At 37.9% G+C, this 24398-nt stretch overlaps 1 protein-coding gene and 1 pseudogene across 5 annotated transcripts in view; both read left to right on the plus strand.

Annotated features, from left to right (window-relative positions):
- Positions 1 to 716: 716 nt before the first annotated feature.
- The window catches only part of LOC143660046 (uncharacterized), a 145433-nt gene continuing 121751 nt past the window's right edge, over positions 717 to 24398 (plus strand). For 3 of the 5 annotated variants that reach the window (XM_077133419.1, XM_077133417.1, XM_077133416.1), the window contains exon 1: positions 717 to 1068. The gene's annotated coding sequence lies outside the window, so the exon portion shown is untranslated. Of the gene's footprint in view, positions 1069 to 1317; positions 3353 to 16822; positions 16985 to 24398 lie in introns of all 5 variants that reach the window. The other 2 variants (XM_077133415.1, XM_077133414.1) reach the window with 2 other exon arrangements.
- On the plus strand, positions 6520 to 11394 carry LOC143660092 (TIP41-like protein; annotated as a pseudogene).

The following is a 24398-nucleotide window of genomic DNA, read 5'->3' on the forward strand; positions in this document are numbered from 1 at the left end:
AAGCAGATAAGAACAGTTTTACAATAAGCATTTCTTAACAGTTTTACAACAAGTAACCTTGGCGCCAGGATTGTTTATCTTCAGCCTGATGGGGCCCATAATTCTTTTCTTTATAATTCTTAACTCACACCAAATGCATAGCCGTGAATATAAAATGACACAAATGCTTTTGCTGGATATTTCAGAAGCTAAAATATATGTAAATAGCTAAATTAAGCAGGAAAAATTAGCTACTGTTAAGCTTTATAAAATTCCCTTTTACAACTTCCTTGGTTGCATTTCAAAGAAACGGCTCTGGTCCTGGAGGAGACATTCTTGAGTTGTCAAATTTGAAAGAGGCTTATTTAACAAAAGGATTAACATACATGTCAGAGGGATAGAGAAAGAATTTACAAGGTTTCTAAAGTAAATGCTAAAGGAAAAACGGAGGGGTGGGGGAAGAAGTCTCCTCCCTTATTTTCGATAAGGAAAATGAATTTGTATTTGCCTTACACTCCCAGCCCAGGATCCTGGCGCACCCAACGACCTCTTCCCTCAGCGGTGCGACCCCATGAATCTCTGGGGGAATTCTAAAGAGCCGCTGGGCTCGTCCTTGACCTCGCCGTGGTCTGCACACCCAGGACGGAAACAGGAACTCCCTGAAGCCACCTAGCCCTGGCTCTTCCGGGCGGGGCGGTGCTCTCCGCTCTAGCGGAGCTGAGACCCAGCCGAGAAAAGCAAGAATTGTCAGCCTTTGCGGCTTTGCACTACATTTCCCACAGGGCATTAGGGTTGGGTTATCTTCTATAGCACCGATCCCTCACTGGGTCACCCTCACAGGCTTGAAGGGCCAGACATACTGGCCCTTCCGATACTCCGCTTCCCTTCTCGGCCTCCTCGACCAGCCCGGCCCAGATCCCGTCCACCCTGGCCCTCGAGTCCTGAGGAGCCCTGCTACCTGCCCCAGGACCCAGACTCCAATTCCCCGCTCGCCAACGCTCTCGGGACCGCAGCAGGCAAGCTCGGGAGTCCCGGCTCGGCTGCCTTGAGGGTGGGACAGTCCTCCATGCCTGTGGAGGCCTGAGCGCGGTGAGTCTTTCGGGTGCCGCTTCTGCATTTCTGGAGGAAACGAGCATGGGGCGGGCTGGCTGTGGACAGGACCGGGGTGGAGAGGGGGTGCCGGGGCCGCTTTGCAGTTCTCCGGTATGTTGCCCTGCGGGTTTGAGGCAAAGAAGGCGTTTAGCTTGTGCAACTCTAACTGGTGGCTTGACTGGTTTGTGGGCGCAGCCTGTCGTGCAGTTGAATATAGAACGGTATGAATCTCTGATCTCACCTCAGCTACCGGAGCTTGGCTGCAGAGAAAAGGCTCAAAAAGGAAAGTCGGAGATGAAATGCCACAATGAAGGTCCTCCAAGAAATGCCGGGACCTGGACTCGGGAGGACCTATGGTGGCTGGAAGGACCCTCAGAAAAGTCTTGGGCAGAACACGATGGGAGGCTCCCGGGCTGGGAGTAGGCAGCGGCGGTGTCAGTATTACTTTGCCCACAGCTGCAAACACGAACTCTGGTGACTGCGGACCATATTCCCGCTGCCTCTCGTTTCCATTTGTGTATGCGGGTGAGGGTAGTGGGTGTCAGGTGGGAGTGGAGGGTAGGTTCTGACCAAGTTAAAAGGCCTGGGATATCATGAATTTATCTTCCCAGCCCTGCCATCGGCCACAGAAAGCACTTGATGAGGTGAAACGAATCGCTGCTGCCCCTCTAAAAAGCCAGATTTCCTGTGAATTTGTGTTGCTTGTTTGTTTTCGTGAGATGCATTTGATTTTCAGGACATGGAGCCATTTGCTTTATTTTCTTGAAATGTCCTGCTTAATAACTATCTATTCATTGATTTGGGGCCTTAAGATTTCCTCGCCTTAATGACAGGCGACCTAATATTATACTTAATTGATTCCTCTTTCTGGTGCTCACGCCATGCCATTCTACATTCGAGTGTGCTGTGAGCAATTGTATTTCTAAGGATTCTGATATTATAGACATACCCCTGCTTGAGAATAATGTTGCATGCTTTGTTTTTTCTTTTATATTAGTTTATTTTTTTCATGCTTTTTCTTTCTTATTTTAAATCTTGCATACTGTATGATTACCCATGTGGCTATCCCGTTATTATAGCGCCGTTTGTTGATTTTTTTTTTTGCGAAGTGCATGGGCCGGAACCAAGCTGGGTCTCCAGCTTGGCAGGCGAGAATTCTACCACTGACTACACGCGTTATGTTTGCTGTGGCGATTTAAGGAGTAGTTTATGGTTTAGGTATCTTTAAAGATTTCTGGGATGGAAGTGGGGATTTTTTTCCCAGGGAATTCCTGAGTGAAAGTTTATGGTACCAACCAAATGTGGTTGGAGGTTTGGTGGCATGAGTTTGTTTTGGGTGTATCTTCCGTTTGGACTGAGACTGGCTAAGCACTTCAACCTAGATTAAGAGGGTTTGAATCCTGACTTCATTTACAAACTGAGGGAACTTCATCATTCTCAATGTGCTGCACCTGTAAAATGAGAATTGTAATAATAGCTACCTCACAGGGTTGTTTTGAAGATTACCTGAATTGATATCTGTAGCGCTCTTAGAAGAGTGCCTGCCACATAGTGCTTAATTCGTATTAGCTAGTGCTATTAAATAATGATTCTTAGTCATTCTCCATCAGCCTTCTGTATAACCAAGGGCAATGAAAATGCCTATTATAATGGACGGTTGCAAGCAGGAAAACAAACCAGATGCTCAAATGGACCAGAACAAGGATTCTTAGCATGTTTGTTTTTTTAAAAAATGTTTAGTGTGGTAACATATATGTAATACAAAATTTCTCATTTTAACCACTTTCAGGTATACAATCAGTGATATTCATTACATTCACAATATGTGCTACCATCACCACCAACCATTAACAAACCATTACTTTTCATCACGCCATACTGAAACTACCAATTAAGCATTAACTTCCTGTTCCTGACTCCCACTCCTTCCCCAGCTAACCTGAATTCTTATTCCTGATCCTGTGAATTTACATATTCTAATTATTTCATATATGTTACAGTATTTGTCCTTTTGCATCTGGTTTATTTCACTCAATCCAGTTGTAGCATGCATCGAGACTTCATTCCTTTTTCCAGCCAAAAAATATTCCATTGTATGTAATATTATAAATAAATATTATAAATAATAAATAAATAAATATAAAAAATATTATAAATTAAAAAACCAGATTTTGTTTATCTCCAGATTTTGTTTATCTACTCATCTGTTGATGGACACTTGGATTTCTGCCACCTTTGTCAATTCTGAATAATGCTGCTACTAACACTGATATGCAAATGTGTGAGTCCCTGCTTTCAATTATTTTGGGTATATTATATACCTAGAAGTGGGATTACCAGTCATATGGTAATTCTGTTTAACTCTCTGAGGAACTGGCAAACTTCTATACAGAGGCTATAGCATTTTTACGTTCCCACCAGCATTGCAAGAGAATTCCAATTTCTCCATGTGCTTGCCAAGCACTGGGTTTTTGAGTATTTTAAGTCATATCCATTTTAGTGAATGTGAAATGGTATCTCACATCTTAGTGAATGTGACATGGTATCTCATTGTGGTTTTGATCTGCATTTTCCTAATGACCAATGATGCTGAACATTTTTTCATGTGCTTTTTTTACTATTTGTATATTCCATATCTGTTTTTTAACTTACCTTCTTCCCCCCCAGCAATAAGCAGTGACCATCTCTCCATGGGATCAAATAAGAATTTTACCTTCATTTTTAATGGGTGTTTAGTTTTCTATTAGGTGAATGCACGATAATTTGTTTAGACACTTTGATGGATATTTAGGTTCTTTCCAGCTTTTTTTGTCCCAGTATAATAAGCACTTTATCCACACACCATTTTGTTTTTTTCTATATCATGACATGAGTGTTCACTTCCCCACAACCTTACTAATAGTGGTTTCATTAGGTTTTCAAATCTGCTAATCCAATAACTATAAAATAGCATTTCCTTATTTCTTTAAAACACATCTCCTTAATTACTAGTGGACTTTAACACATTTTGGTGGGTCGATGGGTTATTTGTACTTTCTAAAGGATTAATTATACTCAGTTTTCACAAATTCATTTCTCCCCAGCCTGGGTGGCCGGAGAGATAGGGTGGCCATGAAGGTAGTTAGGGTGATCCCTTTTAGGAAAATAGCGAGTAGTGAGTCCTAAGCATTCTGGAAATGGTAGTTTAGCCTGGGAGAAGACATCCTATTGTGCAAGTGCAGTTTTGTTTTGTTTTTTTTAACTTTTTTTATTGTATAATATGACATATACAAAGCAAAGAAAGAAAAAAGCAATAGTTTTTCAAAGCACTCTTCAACAAGTAGTTACAGGACAGATCCCAGAGTTTGTCTTGGGCTACCATACCATCATCTCAGATTTTTTCTTCTAGCTACTTCAGAACATTGTAGGCTAGAAGGAATAAGTATTTTTTCTTATCTTCACAATCAAATTTTTTTTGTGTGAAAAATAACATATACGAAAAAGCAAAACATTTCAAAGCACAGCACAACAATTAATTGTAGAACAGATTTCAGAGCTTGGTATGGATTACAATTCCACAATTTTAGGTTTATACTTCTAGCTGCTCTAAGATACTGGAGACTAAAATGTATATCAAGTTAATGATTCAGTAATCATATTCGTTTGTTAAACCCTACGTTCTCTGTATAACTCCACCATCACCTTTGATCTTTCTATTCCACCCGTTGGGGTATTTGGGCTATGTCCTTTCTAACTTTTTCATGTTGGAAGGGGCTGTCAATAATATAGGGTAGGGAGATGGAACTAGCAGATATTCTGGACAGGCTGGGCCCTCCAGGTTTCACAACTTATCTAGTCCAGGGACCCATGTGGAGGTTGTAAGTTTCTGAAAAGTTACCCTAGTGCACAAAACCTTTGTAGAATCTTATATAACATTGGAATGCTTTTGGTGGGGGTTTGGCAAGTCATGATAGGTAGCAGTTTCTAACTGAAGCTTGCGTAAGAGTGGTCTCCAGAGTAGCCTCTAGACTCTATTTGAACTCTCTCAGCCACTGATACTTCATTAGTTACACTTCTTTTCTCCCTTTTGGTCAGGATGGTATTGTTGATCCCATGGTGCCAGAGCTGCACTCATCCTTGGGAGTCATCTACCACACTGCCAGGGAGACTTGCACCCGTGCATGTCATGTCCCATGTAGGAGGGAGGGCAATGATTTCACTTGCAGAGTTGGGCTTAGAGAGAGTGAGATCATATCTGAGCAACAGAAGAGGTCCTCCAGAAGTAACTCTTAGGCATACCTATAGGTAGGCTAAGCTTCTTTGCTACATACCTAAGCTTCACACGTGTAAGCCTTAAGATCAAGGGCTTGCATGTTTCTTGAAGATGACTGTATAATGATATAGCTGTTGCAATGTGACTGTGATTGTGAAAACCTTGTGTATGATGCTCCTTTTATCTACGGTATGGACACATGAGTAAAAAATATGGATAAAAATAAATAATAGGGGGAACAAAGGTTAAGATAAATTGAGTAGATTGAAATACTAGTGGTCAATGAAATGGAGTTGTAAAGGGTATGGCATGTATGAGTTTTTTCTTTTTTCTTCTTTCTTTTGTTGGAGAGATGCAAATGTTCAAAAACATGATCATGGTGATTATTCTAGTTTGCTAGCTGCCAGAATGCAATATACTAGAAATGGAATGGCTTTTAAAAAGGGGAATTTAATAAGTTTACAGTTCTAAGGCTGAAAAAATGTCCCAATTAAAGCAAGTCTATAGAAATGTCCAATCAAAGACATCCATCCAGGGAAAGATACCTTGGTTCAAGAAGGCTGATGAAGTTCAGGGTTTCTCTCTCAAGTAAGAAGGCACATGGTGAACATTGTCAGGGTTTCTCTCTCATCTGGAAGGGCTTGTGGGGAGGGAGCACAGCATCATCTGTTAGATTCTTCTCCTGGCTTCCTGTTTCATGAAACTCCCCAGGAGGCATTTTTCTTCTTTATCTCCAAAGGTCGCTGGCTGGTGGACTCTGCTTCTTGTGGCTATGTCATTCTGCTCTGCTCTCTCTGAATCGCTCTCATTCTCCAAAATGTTTCCTCTTTTATAGGACTTCAGAAATTAATCAAGACCCACCCAAATAGGTGGAGACATGTCGTCACCTAATCCAATTTAACAACCACTCTTGATTGGGTTTCTCCAGGGAGATGATCTAATTACAGATTCAAATAGGGATTATTCTGCCTTTACGAAATGGGATTTGATTAAAACATGGCTTTTCTAGGGGACATACATCCTTTCAAACCAGCACAGTGATTAATATACAACTATGTGATGATATTGTGAGCCATTTGACTGTAACCATGTCAAGAATGTTTGTATGTAAAAAATGTTTGTATGTCAAGAATGTTTATCTGTTCATTGCTTATAATAAAAATATTTTTAAAAATTATAAAATTAAAAAGAAAGATCAAGGCCTTCGCCTATTGATTTGGGTGTCCCAAATGTTTGACAGAGTATCAGGGTTTTCCCCAATGGTAAAGTTTAATAGTTCCATATTTTTCCTCCCATCCCTCAAGGGACTTTGCCAATACTTTTGATTATCTGCTTAATATATTCTAGGCTATGTTCAGGCATTACATTAAGCTATACAGGATTTAAAGGCCCTCCTCATTCTTATTCTGGGCTCCTTGTGTTTCAGTTGTTTAAATGATCCATCCAGACAGGTTGAGTTAGATTATGTGCTACAGGAAATTTAGGTTCTGGACAAAATAAACCTTTCTTCTTTTGGTCTCAAAGAGTAGGTATGGTTCTAAAATATAGGCAATGTGTTCCTTACCCCTGTGTTCTGAATTACCTTAATCCTGACCTGATCACCCTATTCTTATCTCTGAATGCCAAGTTATACCTATATAAAACAGCCTCTCAAAATCCAGAAATAATAATTACCACTCCAGACTAAATGAGTCTGCTAAAAGAGCTTACAATCTAGGCCCCTGTTTTCTTATAAGCATTTTCTAAAAGAGACCATACAATAATTGTTCTTTTGTTTCTGGCTTATTTTGCCTTACCAAATGCCCCCACAGGTTCATTCACATTGTTGCATGCCTCATGACTTTGTTCCTTTTTGTAGCCACACAATATTCAATTATATACACCATTGTTTACCAGTCTACTTCTCAGTCAGTGCATCCTTCAGCCATCTGCATTTGCAAGTGCAGTTTTGCCGTGATAAAGACAGCTAGGCATGGTCTATGCAAGTGGTTCCGAAGAGTGGTGCCTAGACTAGCAGTATCAGTATCACCTGGGAACTTATTAGAACTGTTCATTCCCATGCTCCACCCAAACTTACTAAATCTCAAACTCTAGGCATGGGGCCCAGCAATCTGTGTTTTAAGAAGCACTCCAGATCATTCAGATGCACACTAAAATTTGATTACCAAACTTTGCTGCCCATTAAAATCATATAGGAGGGGTTTTATGAAAAATTAATTCAAACTAATTAAGTCTGAATATCTGGGTAATGGTTCAGAAGCTGAGGAATTGGTACTTGCTGCTGCTGCCTCTCCAGTCTATTCTGCTTGGTCCCACTGCCCCCATTTTGGCTATGATGATCCATGGCTTCCAGAGCAGCTATCAGGACTTCTCCTTGGGCCCTGGAAGCTGACAACTACCAAGATCCACATCATGATGTGAGGGGACGTTGAGAAGTTAGCTGATGAATTGCATATGCCATCTGTCTCTGAAATGATGTTTGGAGACAATGTTTTAAGAATCTAGCATGGCTCTCTGGCTTTGGTATTAAGTTTAATACTATGGATACCTTAAGATGTGTAAACAACTACCAAGGAATTCTTTTTTAAAAAATATTTTTGTTATAAACAATGAACAAACATACAAACATTCTTGACATGGTTACAATCAGTGGCTCACAATATCATCACATAGTTGTATATTCATCACCATGATCATTTTTTTGAACATTTGCATCTCTCCAGCAAAAAAAAAGAAGAAAAAACTCATACATGCCATACCCCTTACCACTCCCTTTCACTGACCACTGGTATTTCAGTCTACTCAATTTATTTTAACCTTTGTTCCCCCTATTATTTTTTTTTTTATCCATATTTTTTAGTCATCTGTCCATACCGCAGGTAAAAGGAGCATCAGATACAAGATTTTCACAATCACACAGTCACATTGAGAAAGCTATATCATTATACAATCATCTTCAAGAAACGTGGCTACTAGAACAGTAGCAGGTACTTTCTTCTAGCCATTCTAAAAAGGTGATATCTATATAATGCATAATAGTAACCTCCAGGATAACCTCTCGACTCCGAAATCTCTCAGACACTGACGCTTTGTCTCATTTCTCTCTTCCCCCTTTCGGTTGAGAAGGTTTTCTCAAACTGTTGATGCTGAGTGCTCATTCTAGGAATTCTGTTCTACATTATCAGGGAGGTTTATACCCCTGGGAGTCATGTCCCATGTTGAGAGGGAGAGAGCAGTGAGTTCGCTTGCCATTATTGGCTGAGAGAGAGAGAGAGAGAGAGGCCACATCTGAATGACAAAAGAGGTTCTCTGGGGGTGACACTTAGGCCTAATTTTAAGTAAGCTTAGCCTGTCCTTTGTGGAGATGAGTTTCTTAGGGACAAACCCTAAGATTGAGGGCTCAGCCTATTGATTTGGTCGTCCCACTGTTTTCAAGAATATCATGAATTCTCCAAATGGGGAAGTTAAATTTTTCCCCCTTTCTCTCCACTCCCCCAAGGGGACTTTGCAAATACTTCTTTTATTCACTGTTCAAATCACTCTGGGCTTTATCCGGGCATTACACTAACCTGGACAAACCTACAAAATCTCATGCCCTATTCAAGGTTCAATGTATTTATGGTGGTCAATTAAACTGCCCATATAAGTTAAATTAGGAAATGCTCTTGTCAAAATATAAATTTTGTACCAAATAAACATTTTTTGCTTTAGTCTTACACAGAAGTTGAAGTTTTAAAATATGAATGACCATCTATTTTCCGCTCCCTGCAATATTGACATTCCTTTGTTCTTCCTCATGCAAAAACATTTTTTAATTTGAATATTTAGTCACTGTCATTGTGTACTCTAGGCATTCCTAGATTATACCATCTCAGTCTTTATGGTCTATCTTTCCTTCTGATTTCATATGTGCCCCCAGCCCTCCTCCCTCTATCATTCTTACATTCAGCTTCATTCAGTATACTTATATTATTGTGTTACAATCAGGTAGTATTGTGCTATCCATTTCCGAATTTTTACAGTCAGTCCCTTGCACAGTCTGTATCCCTTCAGTTCCAATTACCCAATATCAGCCCTGTCTCCTGATGGTCTCTGTTCTTAACTGAAATTCTCCAAGGTTGCTCATTAATGTTAGTTCATTTCAGTGAGACCATGCAGTATTAGTCCTTTTGCTTCTGGCTAATTTCACTTAGCATAATTTCCTCAAGGTCCATCCATGTTGTTACATGCTTCATGACTTTATTCTGTCTTACAGCTATGTAATATTCCATTGTATGTATATACCACAGCTTGTTTAGCCACTCATCTGTTGATGTACATTTGGGCTATTTCCATCTCTTGGCAATTGTAAATAATGCTGAAATAAACATTGGTGTACAAATGTCCATTTGTGTCCTTGCCCTCATGTCCTCTGAATAGATACCTAGCAGTGGTATTGCTGGATCATATGGCAATTCTATACTTAGCTTCCTGAGGACCCTCCAAACTGCCTTCCACAGTGGTTTTGTACCATTTTACATTCCCACCAACAGTGGATAAGTGTGCCTCTTTCTCCACATCCTCTCCAGCACTTGTCGTTTTCTGTTTTTTTGATAATGGCCATTCTGGAACCAAGGAATACTTAAAGCAGTCTGTACTGAAGAGTGGCAGGAAAGCAGAGTGGTGGTTTGGAGGAGAAACATTCCAAAGAGATTATTAAACCATATGGTTGGCTCTATACAACAGATTATAAGGGAAAACTACTTGTAGATTCACTTAAGTTGAAGGTGGTAACTTTAGATCATATAAATATAGAGAAATTGAATGCCAGAGAACAGATTAAGTTTTTTAAGAAGTTCTTCTGTTTAAGAGTGAACTTCATCATGGTGTTTCAAGCCTGAATGTGACAGTTAGAGTAATGCCTTGTAGCTCTTTCCTGCTGTTATGCTTTTTCTTGAAATTGATTGGGTGCTTATCAGAATGAATGCCATGTATATTAGTTTGTTAAGCTGCTGGAATGCAATATACCAGAAATGGAATGGCCTTTAAAAAGGGAATTAATAAGTTACAAGTTTACCATTGTAAGGCCATAAATACATCCTAATGAAGGCATCCAGAGAAAAGATACCTCGGTTCAATGAAGGGTGGTCTGGGAAGGCATATAGCTGGCATCTGCTAATCTCTGTTCCTGGTTCCATTGCTTCCAGCTTCTGATGCCAGTGGTTTCCTCTCTTAACGACTGTGGGCATTTACTTAGCTGCTCTAGGACCAAACTCTGGGTTTCATCTCTTAGCTTAGCATCTGCTGGGGTTGGAGATTTCTTTCTTCATGTTCTGGCTATTTCTGTGAGTCCTTGCTTAGCACCAGGGCTATTTCTGTCTTGATCTCCATATATCTTCATGGACTCTGCCTGTCAACTCTGAGGTTTCTCCAAAATGTTTGTCTTTTAAAGGACTCTAGTAAACTAATGAAGACCCACCTGGAATGGGTGGAGTCACATCTCCATCTAATCAAAAGGTCATGCCAACAATTAGGTATGCTATATCTCTAGGGAGATAATCTAATTAAAAGTTTTTGCCCTACAATATTGAATCAGGATTTAAAAAAATGACTGCCCCCCATAAGATAGGATCAGGATTAAAATATGGCTTTTCTGGGTACATAATAGATTCAAACTTGCATACCATGAGACTTTACCATGAGGCCTACAAGATGATATTACCAGAATATACATTGCCAGAGAACAAAATTGCTTATTTAATGCATGTTTCACCTTCCGTATCCAGGAAACCTAGTGAAATGTAACAGTAATTACCAATAAAGGAGACCATTTGTGAAAAGTTGATATTTCCAGAAAAAAAAATCAATCCTAACCCTGCAAACTCACAAGAAATTTCACTGTAGAATAGAATGTGCTACAACGTACTCACCATGGACTCTGACTGAAGACTTGGCTGTTAGTGGGGTAGAGTATTTTATTTAATTTAATTGCCTCACATGCAGATTTTATATAAGGAAACATAATACCAAATTGTGGCAGACAGGTACTAGTCAAAGGAAAGTAGAGTGTGTAGGAGTGGGAGTCAGTCATCAGTATATATTATTTTACTTTATTATTTTTTGATCTATTAGAAAGGAGTATTATTTTTTATTTTACAGTTTCTCATTAGAGCGGCTATAGGTTTACAGTTCTATTTTTTTAAAAAGTTTTATTCTGGTAACATTACAATCTGAAATTTTCCATTTTAACCACTTTCAAGTATCTAATTCAGTGGTGTTAATTACATTCACAATATTGTGCTACCATCACCACCATCCATTACCAAACGTTTCCCATCACCCCAAACAGCAACTCTATACCAATTAAGCATTAACCCCCTATTCCCCACTACAGCCCCTGCTCCTGGTAACCTGTGTCCTAATTTCTGTCTGTGGATTTGCTTATTATAAATATTTCATATAAGAGAAATCATGCAACATTTGTCTTTTTGCATCTGGCTTATTCCACTCAACTTAATGTATTCAAGTTTCTTTCATGTTGTAGTATGTACCAGCACATCACTTCTTTTTATGGCTAAATAATATTCTATTATATGGGCATACCACATTTTCTTTCATCTGTTTCATCACATTTTAATTCATCTCTTGATGGACAGTTGGATTGCTTCCTCCTTTTGTCTACTGTGAGTAATTGTGCAGTGAACAATGTGCACAAATATCTATCTGCGTCCATTGCTTTCACTTCTTTTGGGTATATACATAGGAATGGAATTGCCAGGTCATATAGTAATTCTATATTTAACTTTCTGAAGAACCACAAAAACTTTTCCACTGAGGCTCAACCATTTTACATTCCCAACAACAATGTATGAAACTTCCTATAACTCTGCAACCTTGCCAATACTTGTTATTTTCAGTTTTTAAAATAAGAGTCATTTTAGTAGGTTTTAATATTCCTTTCTCTAATGACTAAGGATGTTGAACATCTTTTCATATAATCATTGGTCATTTCAATAACTTCTCTGGAAAAATATCCAAGTCCTTTGCCCATTTTTAAAATGGAATGTTTGCCTTTTTGTTGTTCTTTATTTTTGTTATTGAACTCATCATATGCAACATTTCAAAATATTTTCTCCCATTCTTTAGGTTGTTTTTTCGCTTTCTTTATCATGGTTTTTGAACAGAAGTTTTGTTTTTGAAAAATTAAAATCCATTGCCTACTGCAAGGTCCTGAAGATGTTTCCCTATGTTTCTTGTAAGTGCTTTATAGTATTAACTTTTATATTTAGGTCTTTGATCCATTTTGAGATAATTTTTGTATATGGTGTGAGATGGTGAGAGGTAAGGGTCCACATTCATTCTTTGGTATATGATTTCCATTTGCCCCAGCACCATTCTCACCTTGATTTCTGCATTAGTCATGGTTCTCTATGAAAATAGAACCAAGAGGAGATATCTGCAAATAGTATGAAATTTTATAGAAGTGTCTCACACAACTGTGGGGATGCACAAGTCCAAATTCTGTAGGGCAGGCTGCAAGCTGGCAACACCGATAATCAGCCAGTAGAGGCTGGCTGGCTGAAGTAGAGATGAGAGTTCTCTCTTCTAACTGCATAAGTCATCACTTTTCCTTTAACAGTCTATAACTGATTGGATTAAACACCTCTCATTGTGGAAGACATTCTCCATAGCTGATTGTAGATCTAATCAGCCATAGATATAATCAACTTACTGATGATCTGAGTCCACAAAATGTCCTCACAGTAACAGTTAGGCTAGTTCTTGCTTGCCAGATAACTGGGTACCATCACCTGGCCAATTCTTTTCAGATTGTTCATTACTTATATATAGAAGCCCCACTGATCCCTGCATGTTTATCTTTTTCTGAAAATTTGCTGAACTCACTATTTCTGATAACTTTCTTATGGATTTTTTGGGATTTCTGTATCTAGAATCATGTCTTCCATGAATGGGATGATTTGAATTTTTCCATTTTAATTTGGATACCTGTTATTGCTTTCTCTTGCTTAATTGCTCTGGCTAGAAATTCCAGTACAATGTTGAATAACAGTGGTGATAGCAAGCATCCTTGTCTTGTTCCTGATCGTAGGGGAAAACTTTCAATCTCCCCCCATTGAATATGATATTTGCTGTGCGTTTTTTATATATGTCCTTTATCATGTTGAGAAAGTTGCCTTCTAGTCCTAGTTTTCTTAGTGTTTTTATCAAGAAAGGATGTTAGATGTTTGTTAACTCCTTTTCTGCACCAATTGAGATGATAATATAGTTTTTCTCCTTCATTCTATTAATGTGGTGTATTGCACTGAATGATTTTCTTTTTCTTTTTAAAATTTATTTATTAATTTAAAAAATTTAACAACAAACAAAAACATTAACATATTATCATTCCGTTCTACATATATAATCAGTAATTCACAATATCATCACATAGTTGCATTTTCGTCATTTCTTAGAACACTTGTATCAATTCAGAAAAAGAAATAAAAGACAACAGGAAAAAAAAAATGAAAACAGAAAAAAAAAGATTATACATACCATACCCCTTACCCCTTGCTTTCCTTGAGCACTAGCATTTCAAACTAAATTTATTTTAACATTTGTTCCCCCTATTATTTATTTTTATTCCATATGTTCTACTCATCTGTTGACAAGGTAGATAAAAGGAGCATCAGACGCAAGGTTTTCACAATCACACAGTCACATTGTGAAAGCTATATCATTATTCAATCATCATCAAGAAATATGGCTACTGGAACACAGCTCTACATTTTCAGGCAATTCCCTCCAGCCGCTCTATTACATCTTGAATAACAAGTGTAAGAATAACCTCCAGGATAACCTCTCGACTCTGTTTGGAATCTCTCAGCCATTGACTGAATGATTTTCATATGCTGAATCATCCTTATACTTTTGAAATTAATCCCACTTGTTCATGGTTTATAATCCTTTTAAGATACTGTTGGGTTTGGTTTGCCAGCGTTTTGTTGAGGATTTTTCCATTTCTATTCATAAGGGATATTGGTCTGTAAATTATTTTCTTGTGTTCATTTTGGTATCAGGATAATGCTGACCTCATAAAAAGAGTTAGGAAATAATCCCTTCTCTACTCTTCAATTTCATTGTGCTATATGTTTGTCCTTGTGCCAATACTATTTTGGTGTGGTTACTGTGACTTTGTAATAAGTTTTAAGATGAGGAAATGTTAGTCCTCCAATTTTGTTCCTTTTTTTTTCTTTCATCTTTTAGCTCTTCAGGGCCCCTTACCTTTCCATATAAATTTGATGATTGGAGTTCCCATTCTGGAAAGAAAGTAGTTGAAATTTTGATTGGAATTGCATTGACTCTGTAAATTGCTTTGGGTAGAATTAACATCTTAACAATATTCAATCTTCCAGTCAATGAACACAGATTGTCCTTCCATTTATTTAGGTGTTTTTAAATTTCTTTTAGCAAAGTTTTGTAGTTTTTGCTGTATAAAGATTTATTTATAGATATGTGATTCTTTTAATTGCTATTGTAAGTAGAATTTTTTTCTTGATTTCTTCTGATTCTTCATTACCACTGTATAGAAACACTACTGACTTTTGCATGTTGATCGTCTACCCTGCCACTTTGCTGAATTCATTTATTTGTTCTAAGAGCTTTGCTGTGAACTTTTCAGGAGTTTCTGTATATAGAATCAGATCATCTGCAAATAGGGAAAGTTTTATTTTTTCCTTTTCAAGTTGAATGCCTTTTTTTTCTGTTTCTTGTCTAATTGCTCTGGTTAGAACTTACAATTTAATGTTGAATGATAGTGGTAAACAGTAGGCATCCTTTTCTAGTTCATGATCTTAGAAAGAAAGCTTTTTGTCTTTCACCACTAAATATGATGTTAGTTGTGGATTTTTCATATATGTCCTTATCATGTTGAGGAAATTTCCTTCTATTCCTAGTTTTCTAAGTGTTTTTTATCAAGAAGCAATGCTGGATTTTTTCAAATGCCATTTCTCTGTCAATTCAGATGGATCATATGTTTTTTTTTCCTCAATATGTATGGTTTAGTACATTAATTGGTTTACTTATCCTAAAGCACCCTTGCATAGCTGGAATATGTCCCACTTGAACATGGTATATAATTATTTTAATGTGTTGTTGGATTCAGTTTGCTAGTATTTTGTTGATGATTTTGCATCAATATTCTTAAGATATTTTGGTCTGTAATTTTCTTTCTTGTGGCTTTGCTATGAGGAGGATCCTGGCTTCATTGAATGAATTATGGACTGTCTCCTCTCTCCAATTTTTTGGAAAAGTTTGAGCAGGATTAGTTTGACTTTTTTTGGAATCTTGTGTAAAATTCCCCTGTGAAAGTATCTGGTTCTGGGCTTTTGTTGTAGGGATACTTTTGATTACTGATTCAATCTCTTTAGTAGTTGCTGGTTTGTTGAGGTCTTCTATTTCTTCTTGAATCAGTGTGGTTACTTTGTGTGTTTTTAGGAATTTGTTCTTTTCATTTAGGATCTAATTTGTTAGTGTACATTTGTTCACAGTATCATCTTATATTCCTTTCTATTTTGTTTGGGTTTGTGGTAATGTCTGTCATTTTATTTCTGATTGTAGTTATTTATGTCTACTCTTTTTTTCTTTTTCAATCTAGGTAAAGGTTTTACTGACCAACTATTCATTTTGTTGATTCACTCTATTGTTTTTTATATTCTCTATTTTATTTATCTCCTCTCTGATCTTTGTTATATTCTTCCTTCTGCTCCCTTTGGGTTTGGTTTCCTTTTCTTTTTCTAGTTATTGCAATTTTGAGATTAGGTCTCTGATTTTAGATCTTCTTTTTTAATGTAAGTATTTGGAGCTATAAAGTTCCCTCTCAGCACTGCCTTTATTTGCATCACATAAGTTTTTTTTTTTAATACTTTTATTGTAAAAACTTAATATACAAACATATATTCTTGACATAAAAACATTCCATACATGGTGTACAATCAATGGCTCACAATATCATCACATAGTTGTATATTCATCACCATAATCATTGTTTGAACATTTGCATCACTACAGCAAAAGAAATAAAAAGAAAAAAGAAAAAACTTATACGCACCGTACCTTTCACCCCTCCCTCTCATTAACCACTCGTGTTTCCATCTACCCAATTTAGTTTACCCTTTGTTCCCCCTATTATTTATTTATTTTTATCCATATTTTTCACTTATCTTGTGTCTAGACCCTAGACATAAGGGGTCTCAGACACTAGGTTCTGACAATCACACAGTCACATTGTAAATATTATATCTTCATACCATCGTCTTCAAGAATGTATCACCTGGGGATTGTGTTAAAATTCAGGTTCTGGTTCAGTAGGTCTGGGGTGACACCCAAGATTTTTTCCATTTCCATCTCCTAGATTCTAGGAGATGCTGGTGCTTCTGGCTAGTGAACCACATTATGGATTGCAATGGGCTACAGCACTGAATTCTAATTTTGTGTTCATTTGTCTGTGTCCTTCCCTAGATCCTGAGGGTGGAGCCTTCTGTATAATCCTCACTGCCTAACACAATGCCTGTCATACAGAAGTTTGTTGACTGCATATATGAAGATGTTTATTTGGCATTATCTATAACTATGAAAAGTTAGAGAGGAACCCTAAAAATCCAATAACACAAGCACAGACAAGTAAGTTGTAATACAAGTGCACCTTGGAATATTTGTAAATAATTAAAATGGCCATTGTGAATTCCATATGATAATATGGTAAAATTCTTATGATAAAATTTTAGGAGCATGTGAATTTTTACTTGTATTATGATAACCACTATGTATAATTGTGCATTTGGAAAAGAACTAGAATGGAACAGAAAAATTAAGCAAATTTGATTCATTGGAACAATAGGATCATGGGTAAATTTTTACATTTAGGCTTTTGTTGATGTAATAAAAATCCAGGCAAAAAATAACTCTAATACATATGAAAGAAAATAAACATAGTACTAGATTATAAATTTAACTGTAGCTTCTCTAAAAGAATTCCTAGAATTTTCTAACTGGAAAATCAAAAGTAGATAAATAACTTCTGTACATAGTGGCTTAGATTTGGGATTGTATGTATTATTTAAAAAAAAGATAGGCTTTTCTTTATGCAATCTTTTCCTTTTTTTCAAATTTGACAGCTTATCTCTTCCTTCATCACTTCTTTCCTCTGCTTTTTCCTTTCCTCCTTCCTTCCCTCTCCTTTCTCTCTTTTTAAAGACATCTCTCCCTTAAGGAATTGCTATTTCCAGAGATATTTCATCAAAGGAGCACATGATAGCTGACATTATGTAATGCTTTGACATTTGGCATTCCCAAGGCATTACCCCACCTCTGATGCAGAATAAGTTGTCAGAGCATGAAATTGGTATTTTTGCATATCCTTAATGTACAGATGTCATTCTGAAAACTATTCACTGGTATTATGATTACCTTCTTTGTCTCATTTTCTTTCCATGCCAAGATTTCTTGTGATTTCTTTCCTTTTGGGAGCCTCAAAGAGAGAAGACAAAATTTTAATAATCCAGCTTATTTTTTTTTATGTTCTTTTTTTTTTTTATTAATTAAAAAAATTAACTAACACAACAATAGAAATCAATCCATTCTACATATGCAATCAGTAATTCTTAATATCATCACATAGGTGTATGGTCATCATTTCTCAGTACATATGCATCGATTTAGAGAAAGAAATAGCACTACAACAGAAAAAGAAATAAAGTGATAACACAGAGAGAAAACACAAATAAAAATAAAAAGTACAAAAATATATAAGAGAAAACAAACAAACAAAAAAAGAACTATAGATCAGATGCAGCTTCATTCAGCGTTCCAAGATAATTACATTACAATTAGGCAGTATTGTGCTGACCATTTTTTTTTTTTTTAGACGTCATACCATTCTACATATGCAATCAGTAATTCTTAACATCATCACATAGATGCATGATCATCGTTTCTTAGTACATTTGCATCGGTTTAGAAGAACTAGCATTATAACAGAAAAAGATATAGAATGTTAATATAGAGAAAAAAAATAAAAGTAATAATAATAAGAACAAAAAAAACAAAACAAAACAAAACAAAAACCTATAGCTCGGATGCAGCTTCGTTCAGTATTTTAACATGATTACTTTACAATTAGGTATTATTGTACTGTCCATTTTTGAGTTTTTGTATCTAGTCCTATTGCACCGTCTGTATTCCATCAGCTCCGATTACCCATTGTCTTACCCTGTTTCTAACTCCTGCTGAACTCTGTTACCAATGACATATTCCAAGTTTATTCTCGAGTGTCGATTCACATCATTGGGACCATACAGTATTTGTCTTTTAGCTTTTGGCTAGACTCACTCAGCATAATGTTTTCTAGGTCCATCCATGTTATTACATGCTTCATAAGTTTATCCTGTCTTAACGCTGCATAATATTCCATCGTACGTATATACCACAGTTTGTTTAGCCACTCGTCTGTTGATGGACATTTTGGCTGTTTCCATCTCTTTGCAATTGTAAATAACGCTGCTATAAACATTGGTGTGCAGATGTCTGTTTGTGTCTTTGCCCTTAAGTCCTTTGAGTAGATTCCCAGCAATGGTATTGCTGGATCGTATGGCAATTCTATATTCAGCTTTTTGAGGAACCGCCAAACTGCTTTCCACAGTGGTTGCACCATTTGACATTCCCACCAACAGTGGATAAGTGTGCCTCTTTCTCCGCATCCTCTCCAGCACTTGTCATTTTCTGTTTTGTTGATAATGGCCATTCTGGTGGGTGTGAGATGATATCTCATTGTGGTTTTGATTTGCATTTCTCTAATGGCCAGGGACATTGAGCATCTCTTCATGTGTCTTTTGGCCATTTGTATTTCCTCCTCTGAGAGGTGTCTATTCAAGTCTTTTTCCCATTTTGTAATTGGGTTGGCTATCTTTTTGTTGTTGAGTTGAACAATCTCATTATAAATTCTGGATACTAGACCTTTATCTGATATGTCGTTTCCAAATATTGATTCCCATTGTGTAGGCTGTCTTTCTACTTTCTTGATGAAGTTCTTTGATGCACAAAAGTGTTTAATTTTGAGGAGTTCCCATTTATTTATTTCCTTCTTCAGTGCTCTTGCTTTAGGTGTAAGGTCCATAAAACCGCCTCCAATTGTAAGATTCATAAGATATCTCCCTACATTTTCCTCTAACTGTTCTATGGTCTTAGACCTAATGTTTAGATCTTTGATCCATTTTGAGTTAACTTTTGTATAGGGTGTGAGATATGGGTCTTCTTTCATTCTTTTGCATATGGATATCCAGCTCTCTAGGCACCATTTATTGAAGAGACTGCTCTGTCCCAGGTGAGTTGGCTTGACTCCCTTATCAAAGATCAAATGACCATAGATGAGAGGGTCTATATCTGAGCACTCTATTCGATTCCATTGGTCGATATATCTATCTTTATGCCAATACCATGCTGTTTTGACCACTGTGGCTTCATAATATGTCTTAAAGTCTGGCAGCGCAAGACCTCCAGCTTCGTTTTTTTTCCTCAAGATGTTTTTAGCAATTCGGGGCACCCTGCCCTTCCAGATAAATTTGCTTATTGGTTTTTCTATTTCTGAAAAATAAGTTGTTGGGATTTTGATTGGTATTGCATTGAATCTGTAAATCAATTTAGGTAGGATTGACATCTTAACTATATTTAGTCTTCCAATCCATGAACACGGTATGCCCTTCCATCTGTTTAGGTCTTCTGTGATTTCTTTTAGCAGTTTTTTGTAGTTTTCTTTGTATAGGTCTTTTGTCTCTTTAGTTAAATTTATTCCTAGGTATTTTATTCTTTTAGTTGCAATTGTAAATGGGATTCGTTTCTTGATTTCCCCCTCCGCTTGTTCATTGCTAGTGTATAGAAACGCTACAGATTTTTGAATGTTGATCTTGTAACTTGCTACTTTGCTGTACTCATTTATTAGCTCTAGTAGTTTTGTTGTGGATTTTTCCGGGTTTTCGACGTATAGTATCATATCGTCTGCAAACAGTGATAGTTTTACTTCTTCCTTTCCAATTTTGATGCCTTGTATTTCTTTTTCTTGTCTAATTGCTCTGGCTAGAACCTCCAACACAATGTTGAATAATAGTGGTGATAGTGGACATCCTTGTCTTGTTCCTGATCTTAGGGGGAACGTTTTCAATTTTTCCCCATTAAGGATGATATTAGCTGTGGGTTTTTCATATATTCCCTCTATCATTTTAAGGAAGTTCCCTTGTATTCCTATCCTTTGAAGTGTTTTCAACAGGAAAGGATGTTGAATCTTGTCAAATGCCTTCTCTGCATCAATTGAGATGATCATGTGATTTTTCTGCTTTAATTTGTTGATATGGTGTATTACATTAATTGATTTTCTTATGTTGAACCATCCTTGCATACCTGGGATGAATCCTACTTGGTCATGATGAATAATTCTTTTAATGTGTTGTTGGATACGATTTGCTAGAATTTTATTGAGGATTTTTGCATCAATATTCATTAGAGAGATCGGCCTGTAGTTTTCTTTTCTTGTAATATCTTTGCCTGGTTTTGGTATGAGGGTAATGTTGGCTTCATAGAATGAGTTAGGTAGTTTTCCCTCCACTTCGATTTTTTTGAAGAGTTTGAGGAGAGTTGGTACTAATTCTTTCTGGAATGTTTGGTAGAATTCACATGTGAAGCCGTCTGGTCCTGGACTTTTCTTTTTAGGAAGCTTTTGAATGACTGCTTCGATTTCTTTACTTGTGATTGGTTTGTTGAGATCATCTATCTCTTCTTGAGTCAAAGTTGGTTGTTCATGTCTTTCCAGGAACCCGTCCATTTCCTCTAAATTGTTGTATTTATTAGCGTAAAGTTGTTCATAGTATCCTGTTATTACCTCCTTTATTTCTGTGAGGTCAGTAGTTATGTGTCCTCTTCCATTTCTGATCTTATTTATTTGCATCCTCTCTCTTCTTCTTTTTGTCAATCTTGCTAAGGGCCCATCAATCTTATTGATTTTCTCATAGAACCAACTTCTGGCCTTATTGATTTTCTCTATTGTTTTCATGTTTTCAATTTCATTTATTTGTGCTCTAATCTTTGTTATTTCTTTCCTTTTGCTTGCTTTGGGGTTAGCTTGCTGTTCTTTCTCCAGTTCTTCCAAATGGATAGTTAATTCCTGAATTTTTGCCTTTTCTTCTTTTCTGATATAGGCATTTAGAGCAATAAATTTCCCTCTTAGCACTGCCTTTGCTGCGTCCCATAAGTTTTGATATGTTGTGTTTTCATTTTCATTCGCCTCGAGGTATTTGCTAATTTCCCTTGCAATTTCTTCTTTGACCCAGTCGTTGTTTAGGAGTGTGTTGTTGAGCCTCCACGTATTTGTGAATTTTCTGGCACTCTGCCTATTATTGATTTCCAACATCATTCCTTTATGGTCCGAGAAAGTGTTGTGTAAGATTTCAATCTTTTTAAATTTGTTAAGACTTGCTTTGTGACCCAGCATATGGTCTATCTTTGAGAATGATCCATGAGCACTTGAGAAAAAGGTGTATCCTGCTGTTGTGGGATGTAATGTCCTATAAATGTCTATTAAGTCTAGTTCATTTATAGTAATATTCAGATTCTCTATTTCTTTGTTGATCCTCTGTCTAGATGTTCTGCCCCTTGATGAGAGTGGTGAGTTGAAGTCTCCAACTATTATGGTATATGAGTCTATTTCCCTTTTCAATGTTTGCAGTATATTCCTCACGTATTTTGGGGCATTCTGATTCGGTGCGTAAATATTTATGATTGTTATGTCTTCTTGTTTAATTGTTCCTTTTATTAGTATATAGTGTCCTTCTTTGTCTCTTTTAACTGTTTTACATTTGAAGTCTAATTTGTTGGATATTAGTATAGCCACTCCTGCTCTTTTCTGGTTGTTATTTGCATGAAATATCTTTTCCCAACCTTTCACTTTCAACCTATGTTTATCTTTGGTCTAAGATGTGTTTCCTGTAGACAGCATATAGAAGGATCCTGTTTTTTAATCCATTCTGCCAATCTATGTCTTTTGATTGGGGAATTCAGTCCATTGACATTTAGTGTTATTACTGTTTGGATAATATTTTCCTCTAACATTTTGCCTTTTGTATTATATATATCATATCTGATTTTCCTTCTTTCTACACTCTTTTCCATATCTCTCTCTTCTGTCTTTTTGTATCTGACTCTAGTGCTCCCTTTAGTATTTCTTGCAGAGCTGGTCTCTTGGTCACAAATTCTTTCAGTGACTTTTTGTCTGAGAATGTTTTAATTTCTCCCTCATTTTTGAAGGATAATTTTGCTGGATATAGGAGTCTTGGTTGGCAGTTTTTCTCTTTTAGTATTTTAAATATATCATCCCACTGTCTTCTAGCTTCCATGGTTTCTTCTGAGAAATCTACACATAGTCTTATTGGGTTTCCCTTGTATGTGATGGATTGTTTTTCTCTTGCTGCTTTCAAGATCCTCTCTTTCTCATTGACATCTGACATTCTAACTAGTAAGTGTCTTGGAGAACGCCTATTTGGGTCTAATCTCTTTGGGGTGCGCTGCACTTCTTGGATCTGTAATTTTAGGTCTTTCATAAGAGTTGGGAAATTTTCAGTGAAAATTTCTTCCATTAGTTTTTCTCCTCCTTTTCCCTTCTCTTCTCCTTCTGGGACACCCACAACACGTAAATTTGTGCGGTTCATATTGTCCTTGAGTTCCCTGATACCCTGTTCAAGTTTCTCCATTCTTTTCCCTATAGTTTCTGTTTCTTTTTGGAATTCAGATGTTCCATCCTCCAAATCACTAATTCTATCTTCTGTCTCTTTAAATCTATCATTGTAACTATCCATTATTTTTTCTATGTTTGCTACTTTATCCTTCACTTCCATAAGTTCTGCGATTTGTTTTTTCAGTTTTTCTATTTCTTCTTTATGTTCAGCCCATGTCCTCTTCATGTCCTCCCTCAATTTATCGATTTCATTTTTGAAGAGGTTTTCCATTTCTGTTCGTATATTCAGCATTAGTTGTCTCAGCTCTTGTGTCTCATTTGAGCTATTGGTTTGTTCCTTTGACTGGGCCATATTCTCAATCTTTTGAGCGTGGACAGTTATCTTCTGCTGCTGGCGTCTGGGCATTTATTCAGATTTCTCTGGGTGTTGGACCCAGCAAGGTTGTAAGATTTTTCTGTGAAATCTCTGGGATCTGTTTTTCTTATCTTGCCCAGTACGTGGCGCACGTGGCACACGTTTGTCTCAAGTGTTTGGAATGGGTTTCCCCCAGTCACCAATCTCCGTGGCCTGGGGCTTTCGGATCCAAATCTCTCCGTTGGTTCAGGGGCCGCGCGTGGTGGGGGCGTCAGCTGCCGCGGCTTGAGGGGACCCTGTGGCTGGTTGCGGGCCGCAGCGGGCCTGGGGGATTCCCCACCGGACCAGGAAGCCTCCCGTGGGGGGGGGCTTCCGCGGCTTGGATAGCCCTCCTATCTGAGACTCGTATCCGCGGACTCGAAGCAGAGACTCGAAGCCGCCCGCAAAAGAGGGGTGCCACCTGCCTCGGCTTGGGAAACTTGCTTCTCCAATACTCTCAGCCGGCCCGGAAAGGGGTGAGGGAGTAGCTCGGACCACCGCAGCTGCCGCTGATCGGGAGATCGCACGCCGCTCGGGGGTCTCACTGCAGCCGAGTCTCGCAGTCAGTCTAGCCAGCCCAGACTTTGGATAGCCCTCTGATCCGGGACTCGTAGCCGCGGACTTAAAGCCGAGACTCGAAGCCGCCCGCAAAAGAAGGGCGCCGCCTGCCTCAGCTTGGGGAACTTACTTCTCCGATACTCTCAGCCGGCCCGGGAAGGAGGGAGGGATTAGCTCGGACCGCCGCAGCTGCGGCCGCTCGGGGGTCTCGCCGCAGCCAAGTCTCGCAATCAGACTTGCCAGCCCAGACTTTGGATAGCCCTCTGATCCGAGACTTGTAGTCGCGGACTCGAAGCCGCCCGCAAAAGTGTGGCGCCGGCCGCCTTGGCTGGGAAGCTTGTCTCTCCGAGTCTCTCAGTCAGCCCCGG

This window comes from Tamandua tetradactyla, chromosome 16 (assembly GCF_023851605.1).
Source record: "Tamandua tetradactyla isolate mTamTet1 chromosome 16, mTamTet1.pri, whole genome shotgun sequence".
Lineage (NCBI taxonomy): Eukaryota > Metazoa > Chordata > Mammalia > Pilosa > Myrmecophagidae > Tamandua > Tamandua tetradactyla.